Source organism: Solanum stenotomum, chromosome 8 (assembly GCF_019186545.1).
Source record: "Solanum stenotomum isolate F172 chromosome 8, ASM1918654v1, whole genome shotgun sequence".
NCBI lineage: Eukaryota > Viridiplantae > Streptophyta > Magnoliopsida > Solanales > Solanaceae > Solanum > Solanum stenotomum.
The window spans coordinates 49,854,266-49,873,864 of NC_064289.1; the positions used below are offsets into that span (position 1 = coordinate 49,854,266).

At 33.0% G+C, this 19,599-nt stretch overlaps 1 pseudogene across 1 annotated transcript; it reads left to right on the top strand.

The window, feature by feature from the left end:
* Positions 1-5,688: 5,688 nt before the first annotated feature.
* Positions 5,689-9,019, top strand: LOC125873125 (receptor-like protein kinase HSL1; annotated as a pseudogene). Its single transcript, XR_007447192.1, has 2 exons — positions 5,689-8,413; positions 8,511-9,019. The product of XR_007447192.1 is annotated as a receptor-like protein kinase HSL1 (transcript).
* Positions 9,020-19,599: the final 10,580 nt, after the last annotated feature.

A 19,599-nucleotide genomic window follows, 5' to 3' on the forward strand; every position in this document is an offset into this window, starting at 1 on the left:
AATTTTTTTGTTTTGCTTTATTTGAGGAAATTGAGAACGTGTGCATTTTTTGCTTTTTTATTGATAAGAGTTAGAATTATTTATGTTTTATTTATTGAAAATGGCTGATCCACAACTATTTTTTTTTCTTTCCTACTTTTTCAATTCATTATTTTTTAAAATTTTGTTATTTAATTTTTTTCATAGTTCATGATTTTTTATTGATTTTAGGACTGTGTAAGAGTGGATGAGTAATGGAGAGTTATAAAACTATTTTTTTATTAACGTATTCATATATATGAAATTTACAAAGGGACTTCTTTTAAAACTAATAAGCATAAAAAAATATTAATTTAATTAGCATAAACACATATCGGTCATATAATTAGTTATTTTAGCCACCTATTTTTAATTAGTTTATTAATATTTTTTTGTTTCTTTCTGATTCTATCTTCTTCTTTTTTATTTTTTATTTAAAATTAAAAAAATATACTTATACTTTACATAGAATTTTATATTTATTTACTTTTTAGTTTTAAAAAATTATAAATTAGTTTCATTTTCTGACCTTATCTTTTTTCTAAAATAAAAATAAAAATAAAATTATCCTTACCCTTTATATATATGTTATTATATATTCCACTAATCTCATATATATATATATATATGCATTCTTGAAATAATAATATTCCTTTTTTTAAAAAAAAACTTTTTAATAGATTGAGATTTGATAAGTGATTTTCTTGTATTATCTCATACTACTTTATGTCTTTATCTATAGAATGACGTGATTATGTTTAAATTAAATTCAAAAGTAAAAGGTACGAAAAAAAATTGATGGTCTTTTGTCAATATTAAGTCTTTCGTTTCAATATATAGTAATTTCATGGATCACGTATGCATTGATTTATCTATTCAATAAACAAATAAACAAATATGATGAATTTAAAAAAATCAAAAGGAATAACTAATGAGAACAATATGACATATCAACTTAGTATTTCGTTTATAAAAAATATATCAACACAAAATTAAAATATATAGAGCACATAAATTTTACAATTCAACATTACTGCAAAACAAAGAAAAAATAGTTAGGAAAAATTCTTACAAAACAAAATAAATAAATAAATAATAATAAATTGAAATGTGAATATATTATTTAGGAAAAATCACTATACAAAGCAAGAAACATGTTATTTTTTGAAGTAGATATAAGAAAAAAGGGATGGTTTTTATTTTATTTTAAGTGACAGATTTTAAATTACGCAAACATTAATTCAAGAAATCAAGTCAAAAAATAGATTTGATCATTTTCTTATTCTTGTTTGACAAAAAACACACTAATAAAATTTACTGAAATGTTTGATGGGTATTTGATTTATGCATGTTGAAGTCAAAACTGAGAAATTAAGTTATTGTTATTTTGATTAGAAATAAACAATCATTGCATAATAGAGAAAGAAATTTATATACATTGAAACTTCATGAATTGAAAAATAAACTTACATATGAATAAACTCTGTCTTTGTTGATTTCTTATTGTCCTTGAATGCATGTTGACGGATTGAATTGTTCTCCTTTGTTAAATACTGAAATACTATATTGTTTCTTTGTTGAAGAGGGTAAGAATTTGATTTGATATGGTTACCGAAGAATGTTGTTTTCTGTGTGATTCTTTTGTGTTTTATATTAAAAGTTCTAACTGCTATTTATATTTTTGATTTAATAATTAAGTATTATGTGGAAGTATTAGAGATAAGACCTAAAATATTGAGAAACAAATAATACATATTCACTTAAACTGCCATGGTAAATTTTAAATTCTAACTTATCTTTTTAAACTGTAATTTAAAAAAAAAATGAAAAAAAAACATTTTTTATTATGTTTAAAACTATAACGTGTGTTTTAAATAATATGAAACTTTTGTAAATTGAACTTTCAAAATTTGATATTTACAACAAAATTGTGGTTTTGACACAATTAATAATTTTTAAATAGTAAATATGTTTTTGTATAATTTATGTAATTTTAATTTTAAAATTTTTAAACAATTTAATAGATCTAGTTAATTAGTATATATATAATTTGAATATTATAATTAGTTTAAAATTTAAATAGTTCTGACGGTTTAGGTATTATTATTATTATTATCATTATTATTATTATGATTATTATTATTAAAAATATAATATTTTTTATTTTTCATTTTTTACCAATTAGTTATTTCAAAAATTAGAAGTTCAACAAATATAATAAATAAAATATGTGATATAGATTAGTTTGTTAGAATTACTGTGGTTACTTTAATTTGAATTGAATTGAATTGTTATGTGCTCCTAAAATTTAGCACCATTATCTATATATTAGGTATATTTTTAATATTAACTTTATATTTTTAAAATTCATTAAAAAAAATTAGGAAGAGCAATTTATAGGAACAAACACATTCAATTTATTTAAACAATTAAAAAAGAGAGATCAATAAAAAAAAATTAACGTACACAAATTTTAAAAATTGTTTTTAATTTATGTTTTTTACAGACATTTGTCATTATATGTTAAAGTTGATGACATGTGTCTATTTTTATTTAAAAGTGTGTATTTAAATATTTAAATAGTTATATAATATTTAATTATTTATTGTTTAAATTTTTTAAAAATTATGGTGCTGATATGTGGCTTTTTTTCTTCTCCTATTATATATAGATAGATTAAAAATATAATAATTTTTATTTTTTATTTTTTACCAATTAGTTATTTCAAAAATTAGAAGTTGAACAAATATAATAAATAAATAATGTGATATAGATTAGTTTGTTAGAATTACTGTGGTTAATTTTTAATTTGAATTGAATTGTTATGTGCTCCTAAAATTTAGCACCATTATCTATATATTAGGTATATTTTTAATGTTAAACTTTATATTTTTAAAATTCATTAAAAAAATTAGCAAGAGCAATTTATAGGAACAAACACATTCAATTTATTTAAACAATTAAAAAAGAGGGATCAATAGAAAAAAATTAACGTACACAAATTTTAAAAATTGTTTTTAATTTATGTTTTTTACAGACATTTGCCATTATCTGTTAAAGTTGATGACATGTGTCTATTTTTATTTAAAAGTGTGTATTTAAATATTTAAATAGTTATATAATATTTAATTATTTATTATTTAATTTTTAAAAAAATTACGGTACTGATATGTGGCATTTTTTCTTCTCCTATTATATATAGATAGATAGATATGATTTGAGGCACATTCTTGTTCTTGAGGGGTCTATCAATAAATATTGAATTTTTTTATTTAATTTTTTTCATTTAATTTTTGTTGTTGTAATGAGTTAGTTTAAAGTTCATCGTTTTTAAGAGTTGTGATTTTGCACGACTGAGACTATATCTTAAAAGTAAGTCTTTACAAGGGTCCACATGACATGATCCTCATGAGAAGAGCAAAACAAGAAAATACTAACTGTTTGACAATTATTATTTCCCAATTATTTTAACATTTCTATTTATATACATTAACAGGTCGTTTGATAGCTGATTTAGATGTAAATTATGCAAGTATTAATCTTGCATAAGTATTACTATGCTTGATAGCTGATTAGGAAGCAAATTATACATGTATAAAATTAATATATTATTTGATTTACAATTTAGAAACATGCATAATTAATACGTGTATAAATTATAAATGAATATATATATTATTTTATGTAGAATGCTATTTAAAATAACTAATACATGAATAACTAATCTTTGCATAACTAATATATATATTTAAATAAAATAATACATAAACTCACTCATAATTAATCTCTACATTACTAATACGTCCATATTTCTAATTAGCTAAGAAACTACTTTGGTTACAGATTAGGAAGGAAATAATGGATATATTATTAGAGCACAGAAAATGTAAAATATCATAAATGACCTTGGCTGGAAGCAGGCATATCGTCCATTACCGGCTTCCGTGGCCGCTTATATATTAGAAATTTCCTAACATCTAAATATTAGGGTTAATACCTCAGATGGTCACTCAACTATCCACTTTTGCCTCAGAAAGTCACTCAACTTTTAATTTTCACTAAAAAGTCACTATGTGAATGACTTTCTGAGAAAATACTGGATAATTGAGTGACCATCTGAGGTATTAACCCCTAAATTTTAAGTATAAAACACAAATTAATATATTTAATTTAATTTTCCTTTAAATCGAATTGACCTTCATAAATAAAAATTTCCAAATTAATTAGAACAAAAAAAGTAGTTATTATTATATTTGATTCATGTTATCTGTCTTTTAAGATTTTTTCCTCCTTGAAAAAATACTTGTACTTCTAACCTTAAGAGTACTTGTCTACAATATTATTTACCTCTCTTTTAAAAGATTTACTTAATTAAATAATAACAATAGCATACCTAGTATAATTTCATATGTGAGCTTTGACCAGGATAAAGTGTACGCAAGTCTTATCCCTACTTCATAGATACAAAAATGTGATTTCATAAAACCATCAACTCAAGCAATGCATATCAAAGCACATTCGATTCGTCGGTTGAATTGCGATTCAAGGTCAGGGTTGGTCCCAGGTTGAGGAGGATCTCGAGCCGGACGTCAAATCTCAAGTTAGTATCGAGATAGTGTCGAGTCTCTAAGCGGGGTAGATCTCAGATCGGACGATCCTGAGTCAAGTCTCGAGTCAGTCGATCGGGGGCGAGGTGGTAGGTTGAGGGCTAATGATCTAGGGCATTTGAGTGGGTTAGGTGGCGGGGTAAGGTTGAAAGAGGATTTAGGAAAGACATATTACATAAATATACCCCTTAACTTGGTTTTAGCTAGTATTTATGTTTTCCAACTTTGGGTGCGCACAACTAGACACTTAAATTTGTATAAAATTGAACAAGTAGACACACACGTCTTATGTGACATTATACACGTAGGAAGACACATAAGATACAAAACTACCACGTAGGACAAATTTATCTATTTATTGAATTTTATATAAGTTTAAGTGTCTACTTATTCACTCTCAAAGTTAGAGGATATAGATATCAGTTGAAGCCAAGTTAAATGATATATTTATGTATTACGCCTTTAGGAAAGTATTTTCTCTACTTTCTGTAGAGAAGTTATTTTCCTCAAATTAGAGAAAACTTAAAATTTTTATAGCAATTTCTCATATGACAAGCATTGTCCACCTTCGATTTTAAAATTATGGAATGTAAAATATAGTGTTAGATAGGATTTTTAAAAACTAAATATCACACTAAAATGAATTTTGACGTAAAATATAGTGTTAGGTAGAACTGTTCAAAATTGAACCAAAATCAATAATCGAATTAACTTGTCTATAAATCAATTAAATTGATTAATCTATCAAATAAATAAACTGTAAAATCAAACTGAACCGATTGATACGTGGCCCTAATATTGGGTCGGACGTGATAAAAAGGAGAAAAACAAGTGCAACTCCAAACATCTACTTTGTGAACTGTTGGACGGCTAACGCACAATGTGCTGAGCTCTTGAGCTAAAGAAATTTCAATGGTTAAAGAAAAGGGGCCCAAATCTCGAAGCTTTTTCTAGTGTTAGGCAGTTCAGTGGAAGCTTCCACAGAATCAGTATTTTACTCACCCACTTACTTATTTTAATCATCATACTTTTTGATCTTATACTAAGAAAATTTTATCTCTATATATTCATTTTTATCAATTTGGCATTTTCTTCACACCTCCAATGTTGACCAAACTTTCCAAAATCAACTCATAATTGTAACCCCACCTTTTTTTTTTTCATGGAGTTTTCCCATTTTCCGACCGGCATCTTCGCGGGAAAACAGTTCCTTTATCTCATTCTTCTACTAAACTTCATACCCATTTTCGTAACTTCACAATCTCGGGCCACTACTGAACGTGACACTCTACTGAAGATTAAGCGTCAATGGGGAAACCCAGTAGCACTTGACTCATGGAACTCTACTTCTTCTCCTTGTAGCTGGCCGGAAATTGAGTGTGATGATGGGAAGGTTACCGGAATAATAATTCAAGAAAAAGCTATTACTGTTGAAATTCCAAGTTCTATTTGTGAACTTAAAAATCTTACTTTTCTTAATCTCCGGTTGAATTATCTTCCCGGAAAATTCCCAACTTTTCTTTACAAATGTTCCAATTTGCAGCATTTGGATCTTTCTCAGAATTACTTTGTGGGTTCCATTCCGGAGGATATTCACCGGCTTGGGAAACTCAAGTATCTTAATCTGGGTGGTAATAATTTCACCGGAGATATACCGTCGTCAGTCGGGAATTTGACGGAGCTGGAGACTTTGTGCATGCATTCGAACTTGTTTGATGGGAGTTTTCCGGCGGAAATCGGAAACTTAGCCAATCTTGAAAGTTTGGGGTTGGAGTTTAATGGGTTTTCTCCGATGGCACTACCGCCGGAGTTTGGGAAGCTGAAGAAGATAAAGTATATTTGGATGAGAGAGACGAAATTAATCGGTGAAATCCCTGAAAGTTTTGGGGAATTTCAAAATCTTGAGCTTATTGATTTTGCTTACAACAATGTGGAAGGAGAAATCCCTTCTGGGTTGTTTCTGTTGAAGAATTTGACGATGATGTACTTGTTCAGTAATCGGCTTTCGGGTCGAATCCCTGAAACTTTTGATTCATCAAAGTTGATGGAACTTGATGTTTCCAACAACAATTTAACTGGAACAATCCCAGAAAGTTTTGGAGGGTTTAAACATTTGGAAATTATGAATCTGTTTGGTAACTAATTGTATGGAGCAATTCCAGACAGCATAGCCAAGATTCCATCTTTGAAGGTATTCAAAGTGTTTAGGAATAAACTGAATGGGAGCTTACCATCTGAAATGGGACTTCATTCGAAACTCGAATCTTTTGAAGTTTCACTGAATTCCTTCACTGGAAACTTGCCAGAGCATTTGTGTGCTGGAGGAACTCTTTTTGGTGCTGTAGCTTATGTTAACAATTTGTCTGGTGAAATACCAAAATCACTCGGAACTTGTTCTAGCTTACGTTCGATTCAGCTCTACAAGAATCAGTTTTCGGGTGAAATTCCATCTGGGGTTTGGACTTTGGTTGACATGACAAGTTTGTTGTTGAATGATAACTCATTTTCCGGGGAGCTACCGAGCAAAATTGCATTAAATTTTACGCGGTTAGAGATCAGTAACAACAAGTTTTCTGGTGAAATTCCTGTGGGGATATCTTCTTGGAGGAGTTTAGTGGTGCTTTTGGCAAGTAACAATTCATTTTCAGGTCGGATTCCAGTGGAATTGACTAGTCTTTCTCAGATAACTCAGCTAGAGCTTGATGGTAATTTGTTATCTGGAGAACTTCCAGCCGATATAATATCGTGGAAGTCGTTGACAATATTGGATCTTGCCAGGAACAAACTCTCTGGCAAGATTCCAGCAGCTATAGGTTTAATCCCTGATCTTGTTGCTCTAGATTTGTCTCAGAATCAATTTTCAGGTCCAATTCCACCTCAACTAGGTGTAAAAAGGATCACTAGCCTTAACGTATCGTCCAATCAACTTATCGGGAATATCCCTGATGCATTTGCTAACCTAGCCTTTGAAAACAGTTTCTTGAACAATCCCAGTCTTTGTACCACCAACTCACTTCCATATCTTCCAAGTTGTAATAATGCGAAAGTCGCCAATTCCAAAAGATTGTCCCATAGAGTCCTAGCCTTGATTCTAGTCCTTGCATTCGCTGTTTTCCTATTTAGTGTTGTATCGACCTTGTTCATGGTTAGAGACTACAGGAGGAAGAAGCATAAGCGCGATGTTGCATGCTGGAAGTTGACTTCATTCCAGAGGTTGGATTTCACAGAGGCGAACATTTTGTCAAGTTTGACGGAAAATAACAGGATTGGAAGTGGTGGATCGGGTAAGGTGTACAGAATTTCCGTTGGCAGACCAAATGAGTATGTTGCTGTGAAGAGGATTTGGAATGATAGGAAAGTAGACTACATTCTGGAGAGGGAATTCTTGGCTGAGGTTCAGATATTGGGATCAATTAGACATTCCAATATAGTGAAGTTATTGTGTTGTATATCAAGCGAAGATTCAAAGTTGCTCGTTTACGAGTACATGGTAAATCACAGTCTTGATGGATGGCTTCATGGGAAGAAGAGAGTCTCCTTGAGTAATAAAGTCATGGATTGGCCAAAAAGATTGGAGGTTGCCATTGGAGCTGCTCAAGGACTTTGTTATATGCACCATGACTGCACTCCACCGATCATTCATCGCGATGTAAAATCAAGCAATATCTTGTTGGATTCTGATTTCACAGCCAAAATAGCTGATTTTGGGTTAGCCAAGATTTTAGAGAAGAAAGGAGAGCTTAACACCATGTCTGCTGTTGCGGGTTCCTTTGGTTACATAGCTCCAGGTAAAAGCAAAATCCAAGCTTGAACTTCGTATTACCTCAATTTCGTTAACATTATATCAAAAGTATGACTAACTAATAATTTACTGTTTGGTTACAGAGTATGCTTATACAACGAAAGTGAACGAGAAGATTGATATCTATAGCTTCGGGGTGGTGCTATTGGAGCTAGTGACAGGAAGACAACCAAATTTTGGGGACGAGCATACAAGCCTGGCAGAATGGGCATGGAAGCAGCATGGAGAAGGGAACACTGCCATCGATAATATGTTAGATACAGATATCAAAGAAACATGTTACTTGGAAGAAATGAAGACTGTGTTCAGACTCGGGCTTATATGCACGAGCAACTTACCTGCAAGCAGGCCTTCCATGAAAGAGATTCTGCAGATACTTCATCGATGCAAGTCCTTTAGGTATTCTGGAGGAAAATCACCAGATACAGAGTATGATGTTGCTCCTCTCCTTAGCGGAAACAACAGCGAAAAATACATTGCTAGTTACAAACGTATTAATTCCAATAAGGTAATAGATGATAGTAGTGGTGATGGTCTAATAATTTCCAGTGTGTAATATTGGAGATGAAACTGAGTTGTTGTAAAATGATCATAGAATAGTGCCACTTAAGTAAAGTACAAGTTTGAATTTCTAGTGTACTCTTGAATTTGTTCACTGCTTGTAGATTGAGTGAAATGCTATCATTTAGCTTTTGCTAGTTATGTAGATTGTAAGACCATCTCCAACCCCACTCTATTTTACTCTCCATTCTCTATATTTGGAGANAGAAATGACAGTAGAGTGTGAAATTGGAAAATGAAAATGCCAATTTCCAGGTCAACACGTAGTTCATTAAGAAGATTTGGTTTCGACTGAAGATGAGTCAATAGGAGGGAGTGGAGAGGCGATACAATAAAAAGGTTAGTAGGTAATATTATATTATGTTGTTTTGTTTAGGGTGGTTGATGTTTGTTATTGTAATAGTTGCTATTTTTAATTCTTGTTTTTGATATTAGCACTGTTCTCTAGTGACTCACTATATTTTCTTCGTTGTATTTGGAATTGCTACATCTCAGCCGAAGTTTTTCAAAATCATTTTTACCTTCACAAGGTAGTGATAAAATCTACATACATTCTACCCTCCCTAGACCTACTTGTGAAATTTCACAGAGTATGCTGTTGCTTTCAATTGCAATTATAGTTGGCAATGGGACCGGAACCGGGACTACCGGACCGGGACGGACCGGAATCGGTAGTTTCGGAAAATTTTAAGTATATCTGTCCCGGACCGGATATCGGGTCCCAACGGCTACATTTTCAAAATAAAATAAAATTTACTTATTAAAATTAAAAAATTAGGAACATTAATTAAATAATATTAAAACTTTTATAATTTTAAAGTTAAGAATTTATACTTATTAAAATACAAACTTTCAAAGTATAAAAGTTTAAATTTCACACTTTAAAAGTTTGAAAATTTAAATTTCAAACTTTAAACTATAAAAGTTTAAAAATTTAAATTTTAAACTTTAAAAGTATAAACAAAATAGGACAAACACGATAGACATGAGTAACTATGACTGATTCTCCAACTAGGGTAGAAACATGGATAGGGGCATCAAGTATATCACAAATCATATCAAACTTTGAGGCAAATTGCACAGATACATAAAAATAAGTAGAACCCGGATCAAATAACACATTAGCCATCCGGTCACAGACAAGAATAGTATCTGTGATCACTGCGTCAGACGCCTCTGCCTCATTCTTTCCCGGAAAGGCATAACACTGATCCCTATCATCTTGACGAACCACTTCCTTGCCTTATTGCACATTACCTCTGCCTGCATTACCATTTCCCACGGGTACCACTGCTCTAGTCTACTGCTGCGCGGACTCAAACACACGTGGGTGGGGACAATCTCTCCTAATATGCCCAGGTTCTCCATAGTTGTAACAAGTACAATTAAAAGATGGTTTGCCGCTCGTCGAAGGTGCGACTCCCTGGCTATCCTGAAAATTATAAGATGGAGTTTCCGAGTAACTACCTGTAGAGACGGGCATATCAGACTGAATTGGCTTGGTTGCAAGCTTTGGCCTTTCGGACCCCTTGGAATAAGAACCTTGAAAGTTACCCGAGTTCTTGACACTTTTTGCCCATGCTTTAGCTTGACCGTCTCGCCTCGCCCCCTCCACTTTTTTAACACAGTCTGTTACCTCATTGAAGCTCCTCCCTGCAGAAGTCATATGAACAGATAATACTTGCAACTCAAAATAAAATCTCCTAATAAATAACCAAATTCTCTCTTCCTCAGTAGTCACCAATTGAGTAGCATATCTAGACAAAGCATGAAACTTGGCCTCATAAGCAGCCACAATCATACCACCTTGCTCCAAAGCCATGAACTCATCCCTCTTGCGATCCCTCAAAGTCCTAGGAACATACTTCTCTAGAAACAGAGCATGAAATTGGGTTCAAGTAAGTGGTGGTAAAGTAGAAGATCTGCATTCCATAGAAGCTCTCCACCACTGCTAAGCCTCACTTTAAAGTTGGAAAGACATAAACTCAACCCCATGCTGATGAACAATACCCAGTTTATGAAGCCTCTCATAGCAATCCAGAATGAACTCATAAGATTCTTAGAACCAAGAAACACGGGACATTTTAGCTTCAAAAACTTAGTCAACATTTCATGCTCATTACCAGTCATAACAGAACCCAACAAAGGACGGAAGAAAACATCATTACCTCTGGACCCACCCACCTTGGGCGTAGTGCTAGCGACATGAGGATTAGTAGGAGCTTGAGTTGCTTGTGTAGATGGAAGCACTCCAATACCAACCAACCCTTTCAAGAATGACATGATCTGTCGAGCTAACACTGGGTTTATGGGGGAACATTGGTAGTCTCAGTCTGCACCTCTTCCTCTTGTCCCAAATCCTCAACATCAACATCAACATTCTCCTCCATCTCTTCATGATGCGTATGAGGGTTCTCATTCATAGGAGCATTCTCAACAATAGCTCCATTTCCAGCAGGTGCTACTCTTCCACAGTCTCTACCCCTAGCTCTTCCTCTAGCTCTGCCTCGACCGCGACCTCTAGCTATAAATTCCTCAGCTGGAGCATTGAAGGGAGCTACGGGCCTCACGCCGTTGAGTCTAGTATTAACCATCTGTGGACAGAAGAGTGAAGGAGATTAGATACCAATTTGAATCGACATATACCAATTGGAATCAAGTTATAGCACGAAAGGAGACAAGAGAAAAATAGAGATTTCCTAAAGTCCTATAGCTTCTCCAAGAAAAGTAAAGGCGTCCCCGTACCGTTCCGCGAGACTCTATTAGACTCGTTTCGATACATCGAGATCAACGAACCTAGGCTCTGATACCAACTTTGTCACGACCCAGACCGTCGTGATTGACACCCACACTAACTCTCTGGTGGGAGAACCACTACTACAACCCAAACCAAGCAACTAAACAAAATACTAAGGCATTTAAGTTACGGAAGCAAGTTAAATACTAAAGAAATAAAGAGGGAGTTCCCATAAACTCTAACAAAAGTCTAACAACGAACTAATAATGCAGAAGAAATAACCTAGAACTTGAAAGTCAATGTACCAAAACATCTAACACTAAACCAAGTCTAAACAAGAAGGGATGTAATCCCCATCTAATGTACTAATAGCTAATAGAACATAGTCTAAGTCTGGAAATGGTGGACATAGACGAAAGAGAACCTATGGCAGCCCGGAAGAATTGGCTCACCCTTAAATTCGAACGACGATCACTGATCTCCTAAGCGAGGTCTGTCAGTAGCCGCTTGAAGATTCCCTGTACTCAACAAAGATAAGAGCAAGTGCAGTATTAGTACACAACCACAGTGTACTGGTAGGATCACTCGGCTACCCCACTAAGTGCAACATAAGCAAGTCAAGACAACATTATAATTACATGCATATATATCCACATATACAATAATCAACATTTACGAACAACGAACAACTTCACATTTTATATCAAATCATTGGTCTTCTCATGGAACCCAAACCCAAACAGTTAGTATACCGAAACGTGGTATCTGATCCCATAATTAAGCCTAAACGTGGCAACTGATCCCATAGTTATGCCAGAACGTCGCAACCGATCCAAGTTAGTTATGCCGGAACGTGACAACTGATCCATTCAACACACCACAATCACAATCACAAGTATATAATCAAGATCATACATTTAAGTCATGATTTCATGACGATCATCATTCATCTATGTCATTTAAAACAAGTGTGATCAACACTGCAACATTCATACATATACAAGTTGAAGCAAGAATAAACATACATCACACAATTATAGAATCACAACCATCACCTACCTCGAAACAAACTTGAAACCTTAAGAAACTTGATCCTTCCCTTTTCGGATTTGTTCCGCTTGTTCTTGGTCTACAAACAATCAATATAATACAAGAATCAATAAACAATCACTAATTACCTGAATTACTAACAATTCTATGAACCCTAGATTATACCCATGATCCCAATTATCCAAATTATGGTTGTTTCCACCATAGAATCTATAACAAAATCCTCCCCCATCAAATTTACCCATTCTATTACGTTCTACGGATCTAAAAATGGATTCGGGGAGTGAATATCTTACCTTTAGCCTCAAGAATGGTGAAAAATGAGTAGGAGTCGCCCGGGGTTCGTTCCTTAGCTTTAAAAGTCGAAAAGTGCATAATAAGGTCGTTTAGGGGTTTATTAACAACCTTAAGTTGCGTTTAGCCTGCCACAACGGCCCTCATCCCGCTGTAGCGGCTCTGTCAGAGCGGCAAAATCCAGCACCAAAACGGCTGGAATGAAATAGAGAGCTATTTAAAGAATTCAAAAATCCCCATTTCACAACACACCTCTGACCAACGACGCTCAGAAAATACCATTTACGCTAAGATCGATTCCGGGAGTCCTACTCGCCCAAATTTAATTTCGTAAAGTCGTACGGATTCATTAACGAGTTATCTAACGAGTTATCTAACTACTCATGCAATCAAAATCATAAATAATTCACCCAATTGTTACCAGATTTCCCTACACCTCGATGACTCCAATTTCGTCCAAATCTGAAGAAGGTTGGGAAAATCCAAATACTACGAAAAAGTTTTTCGGCCCCAAATTTCCCCCCGTTGGTATTTCTATAACGACGGGAATAAGTCATTACAATAGATTATACGAAATCAACTACACTATATTTAAAGTACTAAAAACATAGATAGCGGATTATAAGTGGAAATATAATTTATTGAGTTCCATGGTAATGATATTTGACTCAAAATATTAATTTTTTTTTATCTATAAATCTAATGAGGTCCGCGTGAAGCGCGGATGTGTTTACTAGTTACAATATATTTCTACATATTGTAAAATTAAACACTTACCTCTCTTATTGGTGGTAGTATATTCTCCTTATTTAGAAGTGAGACTTTGATGAGGATGAACATCGCACTTATTATTTGTACAACTCCTTATTTAGAAGTGAGACTTTGATGAGGACGAACACCGCACTTATTAGTTGTACAACGAGTAATTTAATTTGTACGGTATAAGTGGGGTCCATATTATTATTACTTGAGTCTTTATGATTTCCAAAGCAAACCACGTGTACCCCTATTCTCTTCATCTTCTTTCCAATGACCAAAATTTTGGTTTCACATTACACTGCTCCATTTTAGGTTTTCCAAATTCCTCCTCTGCTTCTCTCATCTCTTCAGTCTTTTCATGTATTTTCTCTCTTCTCAATTTTCTTGTGTGCTTGTAGTGTGGCTCTTTAAGGGCGTAGAAAATATTGGCAAGTGAGACCTTGAAATGAATTATTTGAAGCCAAGGAACTTTAGAAGATCAACAACCCGTTGTTCATTTACTATGAAGCTCTATTATTTATTCATCTGTTCATCGGTAAGCATTTCAATTTGAGATTTGTTTTCGTGATTTTGTAAAGTATTTGTATTGTTATCTTGTGTTTCCTATCCAATGCTTTAAGAAAAAAACACTGTGCAAAATTTGTAGGGAACCATACTGTTCTATTTTGGATGGTGTTATATTAGTATTTAGTAGTTATTCTCGGAGAGAAGTTATAGTTTTAGAGTAATCTAAATTTCTTCTATTAGTTTTCTATTATCTGAACTGAAACTTCTGATATAGTAGTGGCAGACTAGTAGACAATAGCAAACACCATAGTTCTATCATATTCATAATAATAACAATTCTGGAATTGAGAGAATGATAATACAATAGGAGACTAATGCTGTTTGGAAATAATTAGGTCACATTCATTCCCTTAATAAGGTATTATGTGTATTTTTGACACACATAATATCCTATGAAGAAGTTTCCACATTTTATGTGATTATGCATGTAGGATAGGCTTTGCTTAAAAAAATTGTTGTTCAAATTTTTATTTATTGAATTGAAAATCTTAAGTTACGAATAGTAAACTTAAATGAGAGGATAAAAACACAACTAGCTATATCATGTTTTGACAGATCATGTACTCCATCCCTCTGTATCATCATCTTTAATTTACTTGAACTTATAAGGTTCCTTATCATTTTATTAGATATAGAAGCTACAATGTCTAAGTGCAGTAATTTAGATACCATCTTTGTTGAGCTTTGTAAAACAAATAGCATACTAAAATACATGATCTTTAGGAGGACAAGAAAAAAAAAGCCTATCCATAATATTTTAAGATTGCTTCCTGTTAAGGGTGCAAAAAATAAGTTTATCCATAAATCACTTTCTTATGAATTTATCTTGAATAGAGATTGTGGCTCACTTCTATCCCAATTTTGCCAAGACAGGGCTTGTGCAAATGTGTACTTTAAAAGACATTTGTAGTTTAGATAAAAACATGCCTAATCAGTCAAGTAATTAAAGATGAAATTGACTCTTAAAAGGATTGCTTTAACTTTTTTTTCTGTCTAAATCTTCTGTTTGCACAAATTGTGAAGTTGATAGACTTTAACGGAAACTTGTGTTATTTCTGGTGTGTTCCCTTTTCAATAATTTATAGGAACAACATATAGTAATGTCTGGATACGAAAAAGTAGATATGTACAAAGAGTTGAAGAGTTGATGATCTCTATGGTACATTGGATAGTCAAGAAGTTGTGACACCAATAGAATATGAATGACTAACTGTAAATGCGGAATGTTGCTAATAACTTTGAGAATTCTCTCTTTCTTTCTTACTTATTGACTATTTTGTTTGGGTGCAAGTTTTTTGAGTTGTGTCAACATTTTATGAGTCCTATTTGTTGGGTTTTATGTGTCTGTTTACTCATCCCTTCACTAATACATCCACACAACTTGAATAAATTATTTTCTTGTAATTATTGGGTTATATATCTGAATAATTTTCAGCATATTTTATTATTTACGAACAACAAATTTACTATGTTGGGACCGTGCTTAGCACAGGCTATGCCTCTCTAGTTTATATCATAGATAATAGTTAATGGTGAGAGTTTAAATTATGAAGAAACAAATACATGGAGCAGTCAACATGTGTTTAACATATGTTATATATACTTAAAATGACTTTAATCATATATAAATAACATAATTTTTCACTAAAGGGGATTCAAATGAACCGTTTAGCCCCTTCTTGATGTATTAGAATGGCTTGTCAAGACTACATTTAGACTTTCACTTTTATGTCAAACTCTTATATTATTTAAGACTTTCTACTTTTGTCTATTATATTGTGTTTTACGTATGTCAAGTGGCTTGTGTAGGGTCTCTCGAGCTCTTATACTCTATGTCCAGTCTAAGGTGTACTTTGGGTTGTGACACATTTGTACCGACTAAGCATTTTCTTAAGTGACTCTTGCCACACTTTTGGTAAGTGGGAATAGGAGATACATTTCCACAACTTCCTTGAGGCTTGGGTTTAGACGCCCTATATTTGTTGAACTTAGGAGTCGTAGAATTAGAAGAACCTTGACCAGAAAAACTTTGCCGGAATTGAGGACAACCATGTTCATGGGACCTTGAATGAGAAAAGTCACCATCACCGGTCCTTGCCCTCTTTGACTCTCTAGACTTCTCTTTTACATTTTCTTCTTCAATTTGTTAGGCATGATCATCAAATGAGAGATATCCATCTCCTTAATCAAAATGGAGGTACGACACGCTTTGACCACCATCTTGGACATACCCGATACGAGGACTTATGATCAATTTATAATACTCAGTCCAACTCAATCCTTGCATTAAAAATGGCGTTTTCAAGAAATTTGTGTTTTTTTATTTCTATTACGAATGCGAATAATTAAAACTTAAAGTTAACTAACAATGAACAACTTCAATTTTGGTGTTGAAACAATAAAGGGATAATTTAGGGCTGCATCATGCTAACAATTCATGTATCATGCCTCTTTTATGGATTACTTACGGTTATCAAATTATTGATTTATTGGGTTGATATTATAATCATGATCTCTCGACCTATAACCACGTACTTCAGTTGACTGCCTAACTATATCATTGTGCAGGGATAGGCAAACTCAATTGTGGAGCATTAATTTTTCTATCTCTTAACCAAACACGTTGTTCATCCAGGTGTCGATCCGAAACATGAATCTCAACAAGTGGTATGCAAGAAATATCACACTCCTTGTATCCTTTGACCTCTCTAGCTATTCGTCTCTCGAGTTAAAGAGTAGACATAAATATATCCCAATGGTAATCATGAAATTCTAAAATAAGAATACAAGAGTAATTTATAAGATAAACAAATTAATCCATAGAAATCAATGTTCAACAAAGATCCATGGCTACAACCCCAGAACAAATGCTTTTATTCACTCATAATCATAAAAGAAAATATAAAAAAATATTGTTTTCATGTAATTCAAGAATAAAGAAAGAGTAGAGGATTGAAACCTAACATGAATTGTAATCCCTTGCTCTTGTACTTGAAAAATAAGAAGTATATAAAAAATAAACCTAGGGTCCTATTTATAAAATTTGGAGAACTAATCCTGTAACACCCCAAAAATTTCTAAGTTAAGACTTGAACCATCCTTCATTTGTGGATAAGATTTTACGGAGTAATTCTAATTTTCTTAGGTGTTAAGGTCACTAGAATCCCCTAGCGTGAAGTTGAGTTGAAAGGTTTCTTATCAATTGAGTTTCACTATGAGATTTATTTTCTTAGGTCAACTTCAATCGATCATATCTTTGAACACATAAAATGTTAGGTGGCCCATAACCTATAAAATCAAAGGTCTTTGAGTCTTCTTTCTAACGCCACCAAGATTGCTAAATTTTAAGCTCCGACTAAAATGTTATGGCTGTTTGAGTGAAGCCTCTCCATTTAAGGTATTTCATTTGTTTTAGGAAAGGGTATTTTAGTCTTTTACTTTTCTCCACTTGTCTTAACACGTTTTTCCTGACATTATTAAGGGTTTAATAAGATTCGAAAATACCCATTCACATTCACGCACTTAGGGTTTTTAGAGCGAAGTTTCAAGAAGAGGAAAAAAGGGGTTTCAAGCGTTTATTTAAAAGTTGTGGAAATTCGCCAAGAACAATTGTTCTTTCCTGGTATGTGAGGTTTCCCATAGTGATGGACTTGTTCTTTTTCACGCCAAAAATGAAATTCTTTCATTAATTCGTCCATGATATTATTTATGTAAAGATACTTGAGTAGTTCTTGAGTTTTATCCCCATTCTTTAACAATGGAGGTTTTGAGTTCTTGAGGTGAGGGTCTTGCGAATGAGTGGTGTTTCATGATAGAATTTGAGTGAGATTTCAATGAATCTGTGTTGGGTTTGGGAATCAAAGAGAGTTTGGAAGAAATCAATCAATTCTAGATGAGTTAGGACCCGAAATTGAACAAGAAAATTCATCAGATTTCTAGATTGGGGGTGGGGCAATGCGCCCCCATAGCGCCAGGAGGGTTGGAGCCCTGTGCCTGTAGTGTGTCCCAAAGTACTTTGGGGTCGCCAAACCCTTTTTTTCTCCATTCTTCGTCCCGTATGTATTCCGTTGAATTGTGTCTTCGTTCTCTTCTTGATATTAACTCTTAAAGTATTAATTAATCCTTGAGAGATCCTACATATCCTAATCACATCTCTTAATTTACACTTCGAATTAAAGTAAAGTTAAGAGAAAAGTTCAAGAGGTCCTTTTTAAGTCATTTTGAGAAGTCTTTTGTATTTAAGTATAGACTTAAGCTAAGTCTTGAGTAAATGAGTATGAGAATGAGAAGAGTTGTATTCATGAGTCTATATTTTTATTGAGATCCTTGAGTGAGTCGTTCATGTCCATAATTCCACATGAACCCTATGAATTGAGTATTCTTGAGATGAGATGTATCGTTGAGTTTTGAGTTCTTGAGTTTTGAGTATTGTGTTTCTATATTGTTATTCAGATCTTTGAGTTGATTCGTTCATATCTATAGTTTTTCAGCATGAACCCTATTTTGAGTTATAAATCTTGAGAGTCTTTCAAGGCCAATCTTTGTTTTTAAATTGAGTTTTGAGGAAAAGTTTAAAGAGACAGTTTAGAGTAAAGTTTAAGGGAACTAAGTATTTCCAAATGTATCATATTTACATTGAGAAAAGAGAAACTTTTATTTCTAAAAAGAGTTTATGAGTTCAAAGATATTTCAAAGATGTTACCTCTTTCTTGGATAGTTTAAGCAATTATCTCAAACCAGAGAAATAGTATGTCTTATACATGTGAGCATGAGTATATATTATTGGAAGTAGTATTGAGCACCGATATGAGGATGAGTTTAGACAACTCACATTCCTCATAAACCATATATGCCAACATGGTAGATGATCATACTTTTTAGATGAATCCTAAGTACCTTCGGGCAGAGTTTAGTGGATCTATTTAGTTGAGGTGTTCTATACCCCGACAAGGTATATGACAGTTCTCACAGCGTGGGCGAAATGCTGTATAATCACGTAGCTCTTAGTGATGGTTGTCGGTTAGAGAACCTCCCCAATAAGAGTACAGAGTATTTTATTGTATTTTTATACATTATTGAGTTTTATCTCCTGATTTATAATGTTTTAAATATTGCATCTATCATTGTTGCTTTGTATTGAGTTGAGTTGAGGTGAGTATTTCTTCCAGCCTTTTCAGTTCAATTATGTAACACCTTGCTATTTG